This window comes from Macaca mulatta, chromosome 10, assembly GCF_049350105.2.
Source record: "Macaca mulatta isolate MMU2019108-1 chromosome 10, T2T-MMU8v2.0, whole genome shotgun sequence".
Taxonomy (NCBI): Eukaryota; Metazoa; Chordata; class Mammalia; order Primates; family Cercopithecidae; genus Macaca; species Macaca mulatta.
The window spans coordinates 30213102-30230717 of record NC_133415.1 but is presented as its reverse complement, the minus strand read 5'-3'; the positions used below and the strand labels follow the sequence as shown (position 1 = coordinate 30230717).

Sequence of the window (17616 nt, the reverse complement as noted above, 5' to 3'; positions counted from 1 at the left end):
ACCACATCCAGCTAATTTTTGTATTTTCAGTAGAGATGGGGTTTCACCATGTTGACCAGGCTGGTCTCGAATTCCTTCTCTCAAGTGATCTGTGTGCTTTGGCCTCCCAAAGTGCTAGGATTATAGGCATGAACAACTGCACCTGGCCCTCCCTGCTATTTCTTGAACATACTAAGCTCTTTTCCTTGCTCAAGGCCCTTGTTCCCTCCAATATGAATGATCATTTGAGTAACTGCATGGCTAGCTCCTCACTGCCCTTAGAGCTCTATTCCAAGTATCTCTCAGTGAGGTTCTCAAATATTCTAACCAACCTCTAACCCACATTCCTAATCTCTTTTCCCTTTTCTTTCATCCCCAAAGCCCTATCACCATTTAACATATTACAATCCTATTTATCTTGATTATTTTCTAATGTCCATCCAGTGGAACACAAAACTCAAAGGACAGGTATTGTATCTTCTGTTGACTGTTGTATACTCAGCACAAAGAACAGGGTCTGACACAGGACAGGTGCTCAACAAATACAGAATTTGTTAAATGAATCAATAAACAGCACTCTCCTTCATAAGATCCTTTATTTTTAAAGAAGATTATGCTCCATTAATTCCACATTTTCTATAAATTTACCCTAAGAACTTTATCCGTTGGAAATTCTGTAGGCCGATAAAGGACTTAAAGCAAGCACACACACATAAATAATAACTACCTTTACTACACAGGCTGAATTCTAAAATTTTCCATTTCATTTTTTTTTTTTTTGAGATGGAGTCTAGTTCTGCCACCCAGGCTGGAGTGCAGTGGCATAATCTCAGCTCACCTCTGCCTCCCAGATTCAAGCAAGTCTCTTGCCTCAGCCTCCAGGGTAGCTGGGATTACAGGCACATGCCACCACACCCAGCTAATTTTTGTATTTTTAGTAGAGAAGGGGTTTCACTGTGTTGGCCAGGCTGATCTCGAACTCCTGACCTTGTGATTCACCAGCCTCAGCCTCCCAAAGTGCTGGGATTACAAGCATGAGCCATGGATTAGAAGCCCGAGCTGCGCCCAGCCTCATTTTTTTTAAATTAACCAATGACCCACAAAATCAGTTAAGCCTCATTACTAGGTCTATTAAAAAATAGAGAGTGAAAAAATGAATCCAATGAGACACTTTAATTCTTAAAGACTAAGCAGTTAACAGCAATAGCATCAGATATAGCTGTGCACTAAGTCAGTTTTAGCAGAAAGAGCACAAAACCAGACTTCAGGAATTAGGCATGTCAGTGCTAACTCTGTCTACAAACCCTCCATATAACTATAGTAAATCATAAACGTTTTGGCGCTTTAAAAATTAATCTTCAGATTGGCCGGGCATGGTGGCTCAGGCCTGTAATGCCAGCACTTTGGGAGGCTGAGGCGGGCGAATCATGAGGTCAGGAGATGAAGACCATCCTGACCAACATGGTGAACCCCGTCTCTACTAAAAATATAAAAATTAGCTGGGCGTGTTGGCGCACCTGTAATCCCAGCTACTCAGGAGGCTGAGGCAGTAGAATAGCTTGAACCTGGGAAAAAGAATACATAATTTGTATTATGCTTAATATTGTATTCCTATTAAAATTCATTTCCAAGGTGATACACATATTTATAGGAATAAATATTGTCTGTGTTCCAAAATTAGATACTGATACCCTCATTAAAATTAAAACAGTGTGCATGGCATATATTAGATGTCAGTTTAATTTTTATGCTTTGGATTATGCTGATTTGAAGGGGCCACATTGGGATACAGTGAATCTTGATATGTTTTTAGAAATTGGTGAGTTATGAACCTTGGTTTGTTTCTAGTGCCTACATTTTGCTGTTATTAGACCAGTTTTAGCCCAGGCTAACGTGCAGTGGCACGATCTCAGCTCACTGCAACCTCTCCTTCCCAGGTTCAAGCTATTCTTCTGCCTCAGCCTCCTGAGTAGCTGGGATTACAGGTGTGCTAACACGCCCAGCTAATTTTTGTATTTTTAGTAGAGACGGGGTTCACCATGTTGGTCAGGATGGTCTTCATCTCCTGACCTCATGATTTGCCCGCCTCGACCTCCCAAAGTGCTGGCATTACAGGCCTGAGCCACAGTGCCCAGCCAGTCTGAAGATTAACTTTTAAAGCACCAAAACGTTTATGATTTACTCTAGTTATATGGAGGGTTTGTAGACAGAGTTAGTACTGACATGCCTAATTCCTGAAGTCTGGTTTTGTGCTCTTTCTGCTAAAACTGACTTAGTGCACAGCTATATCTGATGCTATTGCTGTTAACTGCTTAGTCTTTAAGAATTAAAGTGTCTCATTGGATTCATTTTTTCACTGTCTGTTTTTTAAACCTGTTCAAACCTCCTCTACCTCCCAGAAAAATGTCAAAGTACCTTATAAGCCATTTTAAATAACTTTTAGAGCATTGCTCATTCTACCTTTTATGTCCATTCCTATTAATGGCCCCCAGCCCAGGACCCAACTTCTAGGTTTAGGTCCATTGGTTACTGCATTTTTGTACACCTGTACTAGTCCCTAAATTGTTCTCTTTTCTCTGTCCTTCAAATTATATAACACACCACCACTAGATGGATCTTAAAACACAACTGTAATTATATCAGTGTTCTATTCCTAAGCGTTAAATGATTCCTCCAATTCTAGAGAATATTTCAGGTATACATAATTTGGATTATACAATGGCTGAACTGTGTTCCCCCCACCCCCAAATGTGTATACTGAAGCTATAACCCCCAATGTGATGGTATTTAGAGAAGGGGCTTTTGGGTCATAATCAGGTTAAGATGTAATGAGGATATTCATGAGGACAGGGCCCTCATGATGTGATTGGCGCCCTTATAAGAGCAGACACCACAGACCTTGGTTCCTCTCTCTGTCATGTGAGAACACAGCAAGAAGGCTGTCACCCACCAGCCAGGAAAAGAGCCTTCACTAAGGAACCAAATTGTCCAGCATCGCGATCTTGAACTTCCCAGCCTAAAAATGTGAGAAATGAATTCCTATTGTTAATAAACCATCAAACAAAGAAGAAAAACTTAAACTGGGTTCTAATAACACTGCTGGGCTTCCTAACCAGCTGCTCTTGGTTAGATTTTTGGCTGTTGTCCATACTGATTAACCCGCCATCCAACCATCATTCAAGATGAGAAAGAGGAATAGAGCAAGAATCAGGAACAAAGCTAATAAGTTAATGAACAAGTTCATTAAGAACAAGAGTAGCATTAGACAATGAGAGTTTTCTTCTCCTCTAGATGTCCAGAGACCCTTCTCTACAAATGTCCACCAATGGATGCATAAATGCTTATGTTCCAATTTACCAGAATCTTGAGATACTGCGGTAGGGAGGTTAGACATGCAAAGATATATCAGATCTAACGGATTTGTCCTCAAAAGTCAATTCACACCCCCATGATGGCAGAAGCCAATAGGAGGGCTTCAATTCCAAAGAAAGCTGAGAGATAGGTGGATGATAACCCACCTTCCAGATTATTTCTGTGCATTCAAACAATGGCCCTTCTAGTAGATCACTGTTATAACCACACACAAGTTTTTTTCAGGCATCAGTCCCACTTGAGTAACCTTTGTGATTAGATTTCAGGCCACCAGGACTCCTGTGGTACCTATCCCTACTATCTTCCCTTGCCTATCACTTTCTTCACCCCACTGCTGCTTTCTCAAACTCCTGCCCCACCTCCCTCACTCTCCATCTACAGTACTCTTGTCCCCCAACCCCACCAATAACTCTACACACTTGCTGTCTTAGAATTGAATGCTCATTAAACACAGATCCTTGCAGTAAATGGGAGTTTTACAGTATCCTTAACACTACAGCAACATTTGTATTCCATCCAGGCCAACTAAATAAAACACAAATAACTTTTTCATAAATGTTTTTTAATAAATACTTTTTCAAAAATAAGCTGAGGATGGTAGAGGTGTGTAAAATAGGGTTGAAACTAGCCTGAGAGGCCAGGCGCAGTGGCTCATGCCTGTAATCCCAACACTTTGGGAGGCTGAGGTGGGTGGATCACTTGAGGTCAGGAGTTCGAGATCAGCTTGGACAACATGGTGAAACCCCATCTCTAAAAACAATACAAAAAATTAACCAGGCATGGTGGCGCACACATATAGTCCCAGCTACTCAGGAGGCTCAGGCACAAGCATCTCGGGCGAGGTTACAGTGAGTTGAGATTGCGCCACTGCATTCCATCCTGCGTGACACAGCGAGACTCCATCTTAAAAGAAAAAGAAAAAGAAAAAAAAGGCCAGGCACAGTGGCTCACGCCTGTAATCCCAGCACTTTGGGAGGCCGAGGTGGGCGGATAACCTGAGGTCAGAAGTTCGAGACCAGCCTGGCCAACATAGTAAAACTCCACCTCTACTAAAAATACAAAAATTCGCCGGGCGTGGTGGTGGGCGCCTATAATTTCAGCTACTTGGTAGGCTGAGGCAAGAGAATCAATTGAATCCAGGAGGCAGAGGTTGCAGTGAGCCAAGACTGTGCACAAGACCATGCCATTGCACTCCAGTCTGGGCAACAAGAGCAATACTCCATCTCAAAAAAAACAAACAAACAAAAAAAAAAAAAACAAAAAAACAAACTAGCCTGAGAGTCTAGGAGGGGAGTAACTATTAAATCAAGGTCGTTCCTTATCAAAAGACATGACAATTTCCATAGACTAGACTGAGAGAAAAATGAAGAATTTACAGATCCTTTCTACTATTTCCACTCTTGCTACCTTTCTGACCTTTTTTCCCACTATTCTAATCTTCATTCACTTTAAACCAGCCACACTGGCTACCTTGCTATTCCTTCAGAGTCTCTGCCCAACACTTATGTCCCCATGGCTAACACAGGGACATTTTATCCCCTTCAAGTTCATGTCCAAATTTACCTTCTCCATGAGACTTACTCTAACCACACTACGTAAAATTACAATTCTCTTATACCTCCTCAACTTCTAATCCTGCTCTATTATTTTCTTCCTAGTTCTATAACATCATCTTCCATTTCACCAGAGAATTTGCATTTTTATTATACTTACCATCTTTCTTTCTCTATTGGACTGTTAGATCCTTCTGTTGGAGTAGTTTGTTTTGTTTTTGTTGTTGTTGTTCATTTTTGTCTGTTGTGTTCACTGATTTCTCTCAAGTGCCTAAAGCAGTGCCTGGCACACAATAAGCACTCAAATATTCATTAACGGAAAAATGTTATCTAGAAGTAGTTAGAAATCAGAAGGAAAAAGTGGAAAATGTTCAAACATGGGAAACAGCCAATTTTCAAGTCTGGGCGCTCCTAAAGTGTACCCTTAGAGGAAATGTGACAGTCCCACAATCCTGGGGTTCAGAAGAAAAATGTGTATGGCCAGACCTCATCATAAGGACCAACAGTTTGGGGAAGCCTTTCCTCAGAAGAGTATGTGTGTGGTTAAAAACTCGCGTGTGGTTATAACAATGATTTGCTAGAGCTGGGCACTGTGGCTCACACCTATAATCCCAGCACTTTGGGAAGCAGGCGGATCATGAGTTCAGGAGTTTGACACTAGCCTGGCCAACACAGTGAAACCCCATCTCTACTAAAAACACAAAAATTAGACAGGCATGGTGGAACGTGCCTGTAATCCCAGCTACTCAGCAGGAGAACTGCTTGAATCTGGGAGGCAGAGATTGCAGTGGAACGAAATTGTGCCACTGCACTCCAGCCTGGGTGACAGAGCAAGATTTCGTCTGAAAAAAACAAAGAAAAAACAATGATCTACTAGAAGGGCCATTGTTTGAATGCAAAGAAATAATCTGGAAGGTGGGTTATCATCCACTTACCTCTCAGCTTTCTTTGGAATTGAAGCCCTCCTACTGGCTTCTCCCATCATGGGAGGTGAGAATTGATTTTTGAGGACAAACCCATTAGATCTGATATGTATTTGCATGTCTAACCTCCCTACGCCAGTTAGAGTTATGCATGGGATCTACTTTTTTTTTTTTTTTTTTTTTTTGAGACGGGAGTCTCGCTCTGTCACCCAGGCTGGAGTGCAGTGGCGTGATCTTGGCTCACTGCAACCTCCACCTCCTGGGTTCAAGCAATTCTACTATCTTGGCTTCCCAAGTAGCTGGGACTACAGGCACATGCTACCACGTTCATCTAATTTTTGTATTTTTAGTAGAGACAGGGTTTCACCATATTGGTCAGGCTGCTCTTGAACTCCTAAACTCAGGTGATCCACCCGCCTTAGCCTCCCAAAGTGCTGGAATTATAGGCATAAGCCACCATGCCCAGCCTGGGATCTACTCTTAAACAACAGAGAAAATCAGTCATTTTTCCCCGTTTCTTTCCCTTCCTCCTATGAGCAGAATCTTGGTCAGAAGAGTCTACAAAGGAGATTTGACAGGGTGGCAGTTCAAACTAAAAGTGGTCTGATAGTTCAGAGTAAAGTTTCTTCACTAAAGCTGAGTTTTTAAAGGGCTTAAAGAATGATTTAAAAAGGGGTTGTGGAAGACCACAAAAAAGACAACTAAAAAAATGCGTAACAAAGTCAACAGGGTGAAGTTAAGGGGAATGGAGGAATAAGGACCTACAAATAGCTGCTCCTTCATAAAAGCAAAGAGAACACTAGCAAAAACTACAAAAATCACATTTTTCAGATCCTGGAAATTAACAAAAGCTTGTAAAAATCAAAAGATTTTATTACAAAATGGTTTGGCAGTTCCTCAAAATGTTAAACATAGATTTATGGTCCCAGAAATCTACTTCTAAATATACACTCAAAGAAACAAGGGTACTCAAGCACATGTATACATGTTTATAAGCAGCAATTCATAATAACCAAAAGGTAGAAGCAACCTAAATGTCCATCAATGGACGAATGGATAAACAAATCATGGTATGTACATAAAACAGAATGTTTATTCAGCCATAAAAGAAATGACATACTGATACATGCTACAACATGGTAAACCCTGAAAACATACCATGTGAAAGAAGTCAGGCACAAAAGCTCATATACTGTATGATTTCATTTACAGGAAATATCAGAAATAGATAAATCCATAGATATTAAACAAAGATTTGTGGTTGCCAAAAGATAGGAAAGGGAAAATGGTGAGAAACTGCTTAATGGGTAAAGGGGTTTTACTTTGGAATGATGGAAATGTATCAGAACTAGATAGAGGCAGCACACGTACAATATTACAAATGCACTAAATGTCACTAAATTGTTTACTTTAAAATAACTGATTTTATGTTATGTGATTTTCACTTCAATTAATTGTTTTTTAAAAATAAAGAGGGGCCATTACTACCAACCACACAGAAGTAAAGATAATTATAAAGGAATACTATGAAAAATTGTCTGTCAAAAAATTAGATAACCTAGATGAAACAAATTCCTAGAAAGACACGAGCTAATGAACGGACTCAAGAACAAACAAAATATGAATGGATCCAAAACAAGCGATAGAATTAGTAATCAAGAAACTACCCCAAATAAAAGCCCAAAATCAGATAGCTATGCTAGTAAATTCTTAACGTTTTAAAAAGAATTAACACCAATCCTTCATAAACTCTTCCAAAAATTAGAAGAGGAGAGAAAACTTTGCACATCTATGAGGCTAGTTATTACTCTTATACCAAAATCAAACCAAGAAATCATATTAAAAAAACTACAGGCCAATATCCCTTATAGAGGCAAAAATCCTCAACAAAATGTTAGCACACAAAATCTAACATATATAACAATTACATACAATGACCAAGTGGGATTTATTTAAAAAATACAAGGATGGCTCATTCTATGAAAATCAACCAACACTATTATCATTTTATTTTATTTTTTTTAACTTTAATTTTTTTTTTTTTTTTGAGTCAGAGTTTCATTCTTGTTGCCCAGGCTAGAGTGCAATAGTACGATCTCAGCTGACCGCAACCTCCTCCTCCCGGGTTCAAGTGATTCTCCTGCCTCAGCCTCCCAAGTAGCTGGGATTACAGGCATGCGTCACCACGCACAGCTAATTTGTCTGCATTTTTAGTACAGATAGGGTTTCTCCATGTTGGTCAGGCTGTTCTCGAACTCCCAACTTCAGGTGATCTGCCTGCCTAGGCCTCCCAAAGTGCTGGGATTACAGGCGTGAGCCACCATGCCCAGCCTATACCATTTTTTTTTTTTTTTTTTTTTTTTGAGACGGAGTCTGGCTCTGTCACCCAGGCTGGAGTGCAGTGGCGCGATCTCGGCTCACTGGCCTATACCATTTTAATAAAGGACAAAAACCACATCTGTCTGCAGAAAAAACACTTGACAAAAGCTAACATCCTTCTATGATTTGAAACAACAAAACAACTAGGAATAGAAGGGAACTTTCTCCACCACACAAAGGCATCTGGATGAGACTCACAGCTATTATAGTATCATACTTAATGGTGAGACTGAAAGTTCCCCTGCCCCTAAGATCAGGAACAAGACAGATGTGCACTTTCACCACTTCAACACTATACTGGAGGTTCTACAACCAAGGTAATTAGGCAAGAAAATGAAGCAAAAAGCATTCAGATTGGAAAGGAAGAAGTAAAACTATAATGGAGATGACAAATAGAAATAACTCAATTTTTTAAAAGGGCAAAGAACATGAACAGACATTTCTCCAAAGATGATATACAAAAGACCCAGGAAATATGTTCAGTGTCATTAATCATAAAAGAAATGCACATTAAAACCACCATGAGATACCACCTCACACCTACTAGGATGACTACTATTAAAAAACAAACATTGTTGGAAAAAAATTAGAATCCTCATGCATGGTTACTGGATTGTAAAATGGTATAACTACTATGGAAAACGGTACAGAAGTTCCTCATGAAAGTAAGAACAGTACTATATGTTCTAGCAATCTTACTCCTGGGTATACATCTAAAAGAATTGAAAGCAGGGTCTCGAAGAGATATTGGCACACCCACGTTCACAGAAGCACTATTAAAACAGCCAAGGGGTGGAAGCAACCCAAATGTCTACCCAAAAATGAATAAACAAAATATATCATATATCATTCAACCTTAAAAAGGAAGAAAATCCTGTCACACGCTACATGTTTGAACCTTGAGGATATTATGCCAAATAAAATAAACCAGTCATAAAAGACAAATACCTTTGTATTTGCATGATTCCACCTATATGAGATAACTAAAATAGTCAAATTCACAGAAACAGAAAGTAGAGGCAGGGAGCAGTGGCTCACACCTGTAATCCCAGCACTTTGGGAGGCTGAGGTGGGCAGATCACCTGAGGTCAGGAGTTCGAGCTCAGCTTGGCCAACATGGTGAAACCCTGTCTCGACTAAAAATACAAAAATTAGCCACATGTGGTGACAGGCACCTGTAAACCCAGCTACTTGGGAGGCTGAGGCAGGAGAATCACTTGAACTCGGGAGGCAGAGGTTGCAGTGAGCTGAGATCATGCCACTGCACTCCAGCCGAGGCGACGAGAGAAACTCTGTTTCAAAAAAATAAATTAGCTGAGCGTGGTGGCACACACCCATAGTCCCAGCTATTCAGGAAGCTGAGGCAGAAGAATCCCCTGAATCCAGGAGGCAGAAGTTGCAGTGAGTGGAGACTGCACCACTGTACTCCAGCCTGGGTAACACACCAAGACTCTGTCTCAAAAAAATAAGGGAAAAAAAAAAAAAACACAGAAGGTAGAGTAATGGTTACCAAGGGCTAGGGGCAGAGGAAAAGGGTGAGTCTGTTGTTTAATGGGCATTGTTTCAGTTCTAGAGATCTGTTTCACATCAATGCAAATACACTTGAAACTACTGAACTATTAATTTAAAAATGGTTAAGGTGGTAATTGATCCGTTTTTACCACAATAAAACAATTCATTTTAAAAACAGGTCCCAATCAGGCACGGTGGCTCACGCCTATAATCCCAGCATTCTGGAAGGCCGAGGTGGGAGAATCACTTACAGTCAGGAGTTTGAGACCAGCCTGGCCAACATGGCAAAACCCTGTCTCTACTAAAAATACAAAAATGAGCCAGCATGGTGGCACACGCCTGTAATCACAGCTACTCAGGAGGCTGAGGCAAGAGAATCACTTGAACCCAGGAGGCAGAGGTTACAGTGAGACGAGATCAAGCCACTGCACTCCAGCATGGGTGACAAAGTGAGACTCTGTTTTAAAAAAAAAAAAAAGGCTGGACATGGTGGCTCACGCCTGTAAGCCCAACACTTTGGAAGGCTGAGATGGGAGGATCACTTGAGCCCAAGAGTTCAAGAGCAGTCCAAGCAATGTAGTGAGACTCCTTCTCTACAAAAAAATTTAAAAACACAGGCACAGTGGCTCATACCTGTAATCCCAGTATTTTGGGAGGCTGAGGCAGGAGGACTTAGCCCAGGAGCTCCAGACCAGCCTGTACAACATAGTGAGACCTAACTCTACAAAAAATTTAAAAATAAGCCAGGCATGAGAGAGTATGCCTGTGGTCCCAGCTACCCAGGAGGCTGAGGTGGAAGGATTGCTTGGGCCTAAAAGGTGGAGGCTGCAGTAAGCTGTGATCACATCACTGCACTACAACCTTGATGCCAGAGTAAAACTGTCTCAAGAAAAAAAAAATGTTTTAATTTAGCTGGGCATGGTGGCACAAGCCTGCAGTCGAAGCTGCTGGGGAGCGGAATGAGGCACGGTGGCAGCTGAGATGGGAGGATCACTGGAGCCTGGGAGGTCGACATTGCAGTGGGCCATAACTGTGTCACTGTACTGCAGCCTGGGCAACAGAGGGAGACCCTGTCTCAAAAACAAACAATAAAAAAAGGGAATAGGATTTGAACACTTCTCCAAAGAAGACACACAAATGGCCAAGCAGCATACGAAATGCTGCTCAACATAATTAGTCATTAAGGAAATGCAAATCAAAATCACAATGAGCTATTACTTCACATCCACTAGGTTAGTTATAGCCTAAAACAATCTCAAGTGTTGCAGAGGATGTGCAGATATCTGAACCCTCATATACTGCTGGTGGCAATATACGCTGGTACTCTGGAAAACTTTGGCAATTGCTCAAAATTTAAATATAGAGTTACCATATGACCCAACAGTATCACTCCTAGGTATATACCTAAGAGAACTGAAAATATAACATATACATAAGCTAGCTGACATAGAGCAATAATGCTGCTACAAAGTGCAAACAACCAAATGTAAATTAATTGATGAATGAGGCCGGGCGCGGTGGCTCAAGCCTGTAATCCCAGCACTTTGGGAGGCCGAGATGGGCGGATCACGAGGTCAGGAGATCGAGACCATCCTGGCTAACACGGTGAAACCCCGTCTCTACTAAGAAATACAAAAAATAGCCGGGCGAGGTGGCAGCGCCTGTAGTCCCAGCTACTCGGGAGGCTGAGGCCGGAGAATGGCGTGAACCCGGGAGGCGGAGCTTGCAGTGAGCTGAGATCCGGCCACTGCACTCCAGCCTGGGCTACAGAGCGAGACTCCATCTCAAAAAAAAAAAAAAAAAAAAAAAAAATTAATTGATGAATGAATAAACAAACTGTGGTATATCTGTACAATGAAATACTATTCAGCCATAAAAAGAAATGAAGTACAAACAGGCATACAATACGGTGTACCTTGAAAATACACTAAGTGAATAACGCCAGACACAAAAGGTCACATATTTTATTATTTTACTTATACAAAATGTCCAGAATAAGGCAAATTCATACAGACAGAAATAAAGTAGCAGCTGCCACGGGCTCCATGAAAAGAGGAATGAAAGCAATACAGCAGGTTTGAAAAATGGCCCCCAGAATATCAGGTCCTAATCCCTTAAACCTGTAAATGTTACCTTATTTGGAAAAAGGATCTTTGTAGATGGGAAAATTATCCTGGACTATACAGGTGGGCCCTAAATGCCATCACAAGTGTCCTTGTAAGAGAAGCAGAGGGAGATTTCACACATACTCTAGGAAAAGGTGAAGACAGAAGCAAAGATTAGAGTGGCATGGTCACGAGCCAAGGAATGTCACATCCACAAACTAGAAGATGCAAAGAATGAATACTCCCCTAGAGTTTCCCAGGGGAGCACAGCCCTGCCAACATCTTGATTTAGGTCTTGTGAAACTTATTTTAGACTTCTGACCTCCCGAACTAAGGGAGAATAAATTTTTGTTATTTTATGCCACCAAGTTTGTGATAATTTGTTATAGCAGCCACAGAAAAGTAATATAGGGAGTGACTGCTAATGGATACAAGGTTTCTTTAGAGTTGATGAAATGTCTTGGAATTAGATACTGCTGATGGTTGTACAATTTTATAAGTATATAATACTAAAAACCATTCAATTTCACATGCCAAAGGGTTAAGTTTATGGCATACGATTTATATTTCAAAGAAAAAAAATGCCTAGCAACAGGCTGGTATAACCCTCCATCTCCCAACAACTGCTGCTAAATTTTCAAAGCACCATTAAGCAGACTCAATTGGTAACAAGGATAATCGAACAATGCAAGCTAATCTAGCCAACAAAAAGAATTAAACTAGTATCAGGTGGTCAATTTATAAATTGTAGTGGGAGTCATACATTCCCAAAGATGGAATAGTTATATCTCCTTGCAGAGTGAACACTTCTCCAATACCAAGGACTTGGAAGACCAAATAAATTATATGTAGGATTACCAAATATGCTGGTATGACCAAGACAGTTGCAGTTTAAACTTCTATCTCTGTGTAATTACAGATTGTGCCACTCTTCAATCTTTAATAAGTCCTTCAGTTTAAATGACGAATTACATAGTCAACCTAGTTATAAGGAATCTAGAGATTGTGAGAAGCTGTGAGAGCATATTCTATGCAGGCCAGATAGGTCCTATCACCACTCCCTATGTAACTTGGATCTCTGCGATTGGGAAGTTCCCAGGGAAAAAACCCCAGTTAAGACTTCTGCAGAGCATTCACATTTTGTTTCAAACTTATACAACACTAATGCTTAAGCTCAACTCTCAGAATTGTATTATTCAGTATTATCCAAATGACTAATTTATACACTGAAGGGAAAGAACAAGGAATGGACCCACATACACTTGCAGTTTACAGGTATAAGAAGCTAACAAAGAGTAAGATTAAAATAGTTTGTGCCAGGCCGGGCATGGTGGCTCACGCCTGTAATCCCAGCACTTTGGGAGGCCGAGGCAGGTGGCTCACGAGGCCAGCAGTTTGGGAGGCCGAGGCAGGTGGCTCACGAGACCAGCCTGACCAACATGGTGAAACCTCATCTCTACTAAAAATACAAAAAATTAGCTGAGCATGGTGGCGCACGCCTGTAATCCCAGTTACTCAGGAGGCTGAGGCAGGAGAATCCCTTGAACCTGGGAGGTGCAGTGCAGTGAGCTGAGATAGTGCCACTGCACTCCAGCCTGGGCGACACAGCAAGACTCCGTCTTAAAAAAAAAAAAAACCCTTGTGCCCACATTAAGTGTTAAAAGCCAAAAGGTGAAAGTCACTATTCTCCTTTCACATATCAACTTGACCCTAAGGTAATATTGCTGCATTAGAACTGAGCTGGTGGGAGGGATGTTAAGAAATTAGGGAGAAATTGTTACTCTACAGAAAGACCATCATATAAGACCAAACATACACATTTGATGTTCTGATGTTTGCTATTTTGGCGGAACTACAGCTACAAAATGTATTGCATCAGTAGAATTAAAACATATCCCAGTCCACAAAAAACTAAGAGAGAAATTATACAGGAATGATCAAGAATCTGCACAGTTCTGATCATCTCATGACTAGAGAGAAAAGGAGGAGGGGAAGCATCAAGTATTTGAGAGGTATTTAAGACCATTCATTCAATAAAAGTTTGGTGGGCCAACAAGGTGCCATGTATTGGTCTGGGGACACAGCAGTGATCCAAAGTCCTTCACTTTAGGGAGCTGACATTCCAGAAGAGGTAGTCAGAAAATAATTGTTTTTAACAAAAGTAAGATGGTTATATGAACACTACGGAGAAAAATGAAGTAGGAAATGGAAGCAGGTTGATATTCATATAACATGAATATGGCTACCTGTGGAAGAATACTCCAGCAAAGGGAACAGCAAACACAAAGGCTCTCAGACCAGAGCATTTAACACATGCAAGGAATGATCAACAGGCTAACATAGGTGGGCCAATGAAAAGGGTGACAAGTTAGAAATGAGATAAAAAATGAGCTGATTGTGGTAAAGGAAAACCAAGATCATGTAGGCCATTCTAAATTCTTCAGCTTTGGCCAGGTGCGGTGGCTCACGCCTGTAATCCCAACACTTTGGGAGGCCGAGGCGAGCAGATCAACTGAGGTCAGGAGTTCGAGACCAGTATGGCCAACACGGTGAAATCCTATCTCTACTAAAAATGTAAAACTTAGCCAGGCGTGCTGGCACGTGCCTGTAGTCCCAGCTACTCGGGAGGCTGAGGCAGGAGAATTGCTTGAACTCGGAGACAGAGACTGCAGCAAACTGAGATCGTGCCACTGCACTCCAACACATAAGAGGTAATGCTGAGCAGGTAAATCTATGAGATCAGAGCTCAAGGAAAGTTCTGAGGTAGGTACTTAAATTTTGAAGTCTTCGGTATGCAGCATTATTTAAAACACAAGACTGGATGAGATCACTCAGGGAAAGAGGTCTGAGATCTAAGCTCTGGCTCATTCCATTGATTAGAGGTCATGGAGATGAGAAGGAGCTGGTAAAGGAAATTAAAAAGAAACAATTATTCACAGCCATTCCGGTGGGAGGAGAATCAAGAAAGACAAGCATCCCAGAATCCAAAGGGGAGGAGAAAAGGAACAACTATAATATATGCTGCCAATAGATCAAATAAAATCAAGAAAATCAACTAAAACTGACCAATGGATTAATAAGCAAAATGGAATTCACTGGTGACCTCCACAACAGTGGGTTTAAAGAAGAATGAGAACAGGAGTTAGCAAATATGGACAACTCTAGAGAAATTTTCCTGTAAGGACAAGCAAATACAAAATAAAACAAGCAGATGGGAGATGTGGCATCAAAAACGAGATCTTTAAGGTGAGGTTACAGTACAATCAGTATGTTTGCTATGTTAATGATCTGGAGAGACAGAACACTTAACCCTAGACAAAGAGAAGTCTTGCTAGAATAATATCCTTAAATTAAAAAGTGCACATGTAGAGGCTTTGGCCTTAGCAAGAAGTCAAATTACTCACCCAGAGTAACAGGACAATGCTTTGAGATCTTATGGAAAAGGGTTAAATGGTGGATAAATGGCTGTGGTAGCCATCCTCCAAGACCGACCTAAATGAATCCCATTTCCTGGAATTCACATAGATGTAGCCCTCTCCCATATTGTAACAGGGTTGGTCTGTGGGATCAAGCACATACAGCAAAAAGTGATGGTATGCCACTTCAGAAACTAAGTCATAAAGACTGCCCTTCACCTTGGGTACAATGTCTCTTGAATCATTTGCTCTGAAGTAAGCCAGCTACTATGACATGAACAGCCCCACGGAGAGGCCCACAGAGTGAGGAACTGAGGCCTCTTGCCAACAGCCCAGTGAGTGAGCTTAGAGGCAGATGATCCAACCCAAGTCAATCTCGCACAGACTGACAATCCAGCCAAAAGTTTGAGTGAAACCTCATGAGAGACCCTGAGCCAGAACCAGCCAGCTAAGCCACTCTTGGATTCCAGACCTTCAAAAACTATGAGGTAATAAAAATTTTTTTAAACGACTAAGTTTTGAGACAATTTGTTACACGGCAATAGATAACTAATACAATGGGTCTCACTGAGCTGTAATTACAAATTGCTGGCCACAGAATTCACCTATAATCTCACCTACTGGCATGCAATGACTTCAGATGGCCTCCCCTGTCCTGCCATGGATTAAGCAAAGTGGAATTCACTGGTGACCTCGACAACAGTGGGTTTAAAGAAGGATGAGAACAGGAGATAGCAAATATGGACAACTCTGAAAGTTTCCTGAGGCAATTACCTCATGAAATACAGCTGTTGAGAAAGGGGGTATGATAAAAGAAGTCAGCTTTATATAACTTAACATCCATGATGCTCTTACTTTCTTTTTCAAAAGATCTGGTAAAAGAAAGCCACTATCACCCTCTCCTTTCTCAAGAAAGCAATTTAGAGGGTTCCCGAATTACCTACATCAATTGACCTGAACTAATCACACACATTCAGATTCCCTTAGTAAAATATTAAACACTAAACAGCTATGTTTTAGCACAGGAACGGGCAAGAGAGCGAAACTGAAGGAAAAAAGATACAACTTTGGTCCTTATTAGGCAGACTTCTCTCTTCTTACCTCAGGTTTACAACGCAACTTTTAAGAACTTGAGCTATTCCAGGCAGAAGGTCACATCCTTGAGGTAACCAGAGAGAAGCGTTAGTTACTTACATGTTACGAGAATATTTGCGATCCCACTGCCTACCTGACATTGCCATTTGGGTGTTTATCAATCATCTCACACTTAACCAGAAAAGTGAACTGAACTCCTTTCTCCCAGATCTGTTCCTCCAATCTCCCCCACCTTAGCAAAGGAAACAACCCACCCGACAACTGCCCAAATCAAAAGCCTTCAAATCACCCCAGGTCCTGGCTCTCACGGGAGGGACTCCATTAGGGTCCCAGGGGCGGCATTAAGAGACCCGGCGGCCACGCAGTAAATAAGACGAGACGCTGCGGTCAGGGAAAGAGGCCAATACATTCAAATGCCTTAAGGGGTCTGGGCCTACAGGTCTCCAGAATGGGGGAGGGCCTGGGGTTACAAAGCAGTTTTCATTTTTAAATACACTGAGCGCCAAAAGAAACCCCGCGGGGGCGATGGGGGAGGGGAGGGCACTGGGAGCCAGGAAAGGCCCCTTCTCCGGGAGGCCCGGGCCCAGCCCGGGGGTGGGGACGTCTGCGTGAGGGAGTGAAGGCTGATGTGAAAGTGGCGCCTGCTGAGATTAGGGAAGGGGGTGTGCGTGAGGGGATCGTGGGACCTGCTTCTGCCTTGCACTCCCCACAGAAAGCGGCTGCATTGCAAAGGCCGCTCCGGCAGAGCACCGCCAGGAGCGGGGTCGCGACCCGCAGGGCTGCGGCTCGCCAGGAAATCCCTCAAGTCTCCCTTCAGGGAACGCTGAAGCCGCGCCACGCCCCCGTCCTTACCGGTCCGGATCAGCTGCTGTTCCCGAGCTGCCGGCCACGCACCGGCCCCGGAGGCGCTCCGGGGGAAAAGCCGGCGGGGACTACGCCTCCTCAGGCCCCCGGCGCCGCCGACGCGCACGCCTCCACCCGCGCGCGTCCAGTGGAGACCTGCGATTGGCTGCCAGGTGCCGGCGCGAGATCGGCGCGGCTCCAAGCTGGGCGCATGCGCGCGCTCTGACGCCCCTGGTGGTGACTGCTGGACTCGGGGTCAGCTTGAGAGGGAGGGGGGCGGTAGCAATGCCCCTGAGGCCCTGGAAGGATGTTGGGTTCTGGATCAGGGTTCCAGACAGTCAGGGTTCCAGAGCTGAGGGGCATCCAAGCAGTCAGGGTTCCAGAGCTGAGGCTGAGGCAGCCAGAGCTCGGGGCGGGGGATAGTCTGCCCACCAGAAGT

General features: G+C 42.5%; 2 protein-coding genes and 1 long non-coding RNA gene across 6 annotated transcripts in view; 2 read left to right on the top strand and 1 right to left on the bottom strand.

Annotated features, from left to right (window-relative positions):
* Positions 1-17270, bottom strand: part of ZNF280B (zinc finger protein 280B) — a 175790-nt gene extending 158520 nt beyond the window's left edge. For 2 of the 4 annotated variants that reach the window (XR_013398592.1, XM_015149760.3), the window contains exon 1: positions 17187-17270. The gene's annotated coding sequence lies outside the window, so the exon portion shown is untranslated. Of the gene's footprint in view, positions 1-2877; positions 2996-16340; positions 16399-17186 lie in introns of all 4 variants that reach the window. The other 2 variants (XM_015149757.3, XM_015149762.3) reach the window with 2 other exon arrangements.
* The window catches only part of LOC106996055 (immunoglobulin lambda-1 light chain-like), an 801838-nt gene that overhangs the window by 297506 nt on the left and 486716 nt on the right, over positions 1-17616 (top strand). The gene's annotated exons all lie outside the window — the stretch shown is intronic.
* On the top strand, positions 5986-17308 carry LOC144331924 (uncharacterized). The gene is made up of 2 exons (XR_013399523.1): positions 5986-6122; positions 14535-17308. It is a non-coding gene; the product is annotated as an uncharacterized LOC144331924 (long non-coding RNA).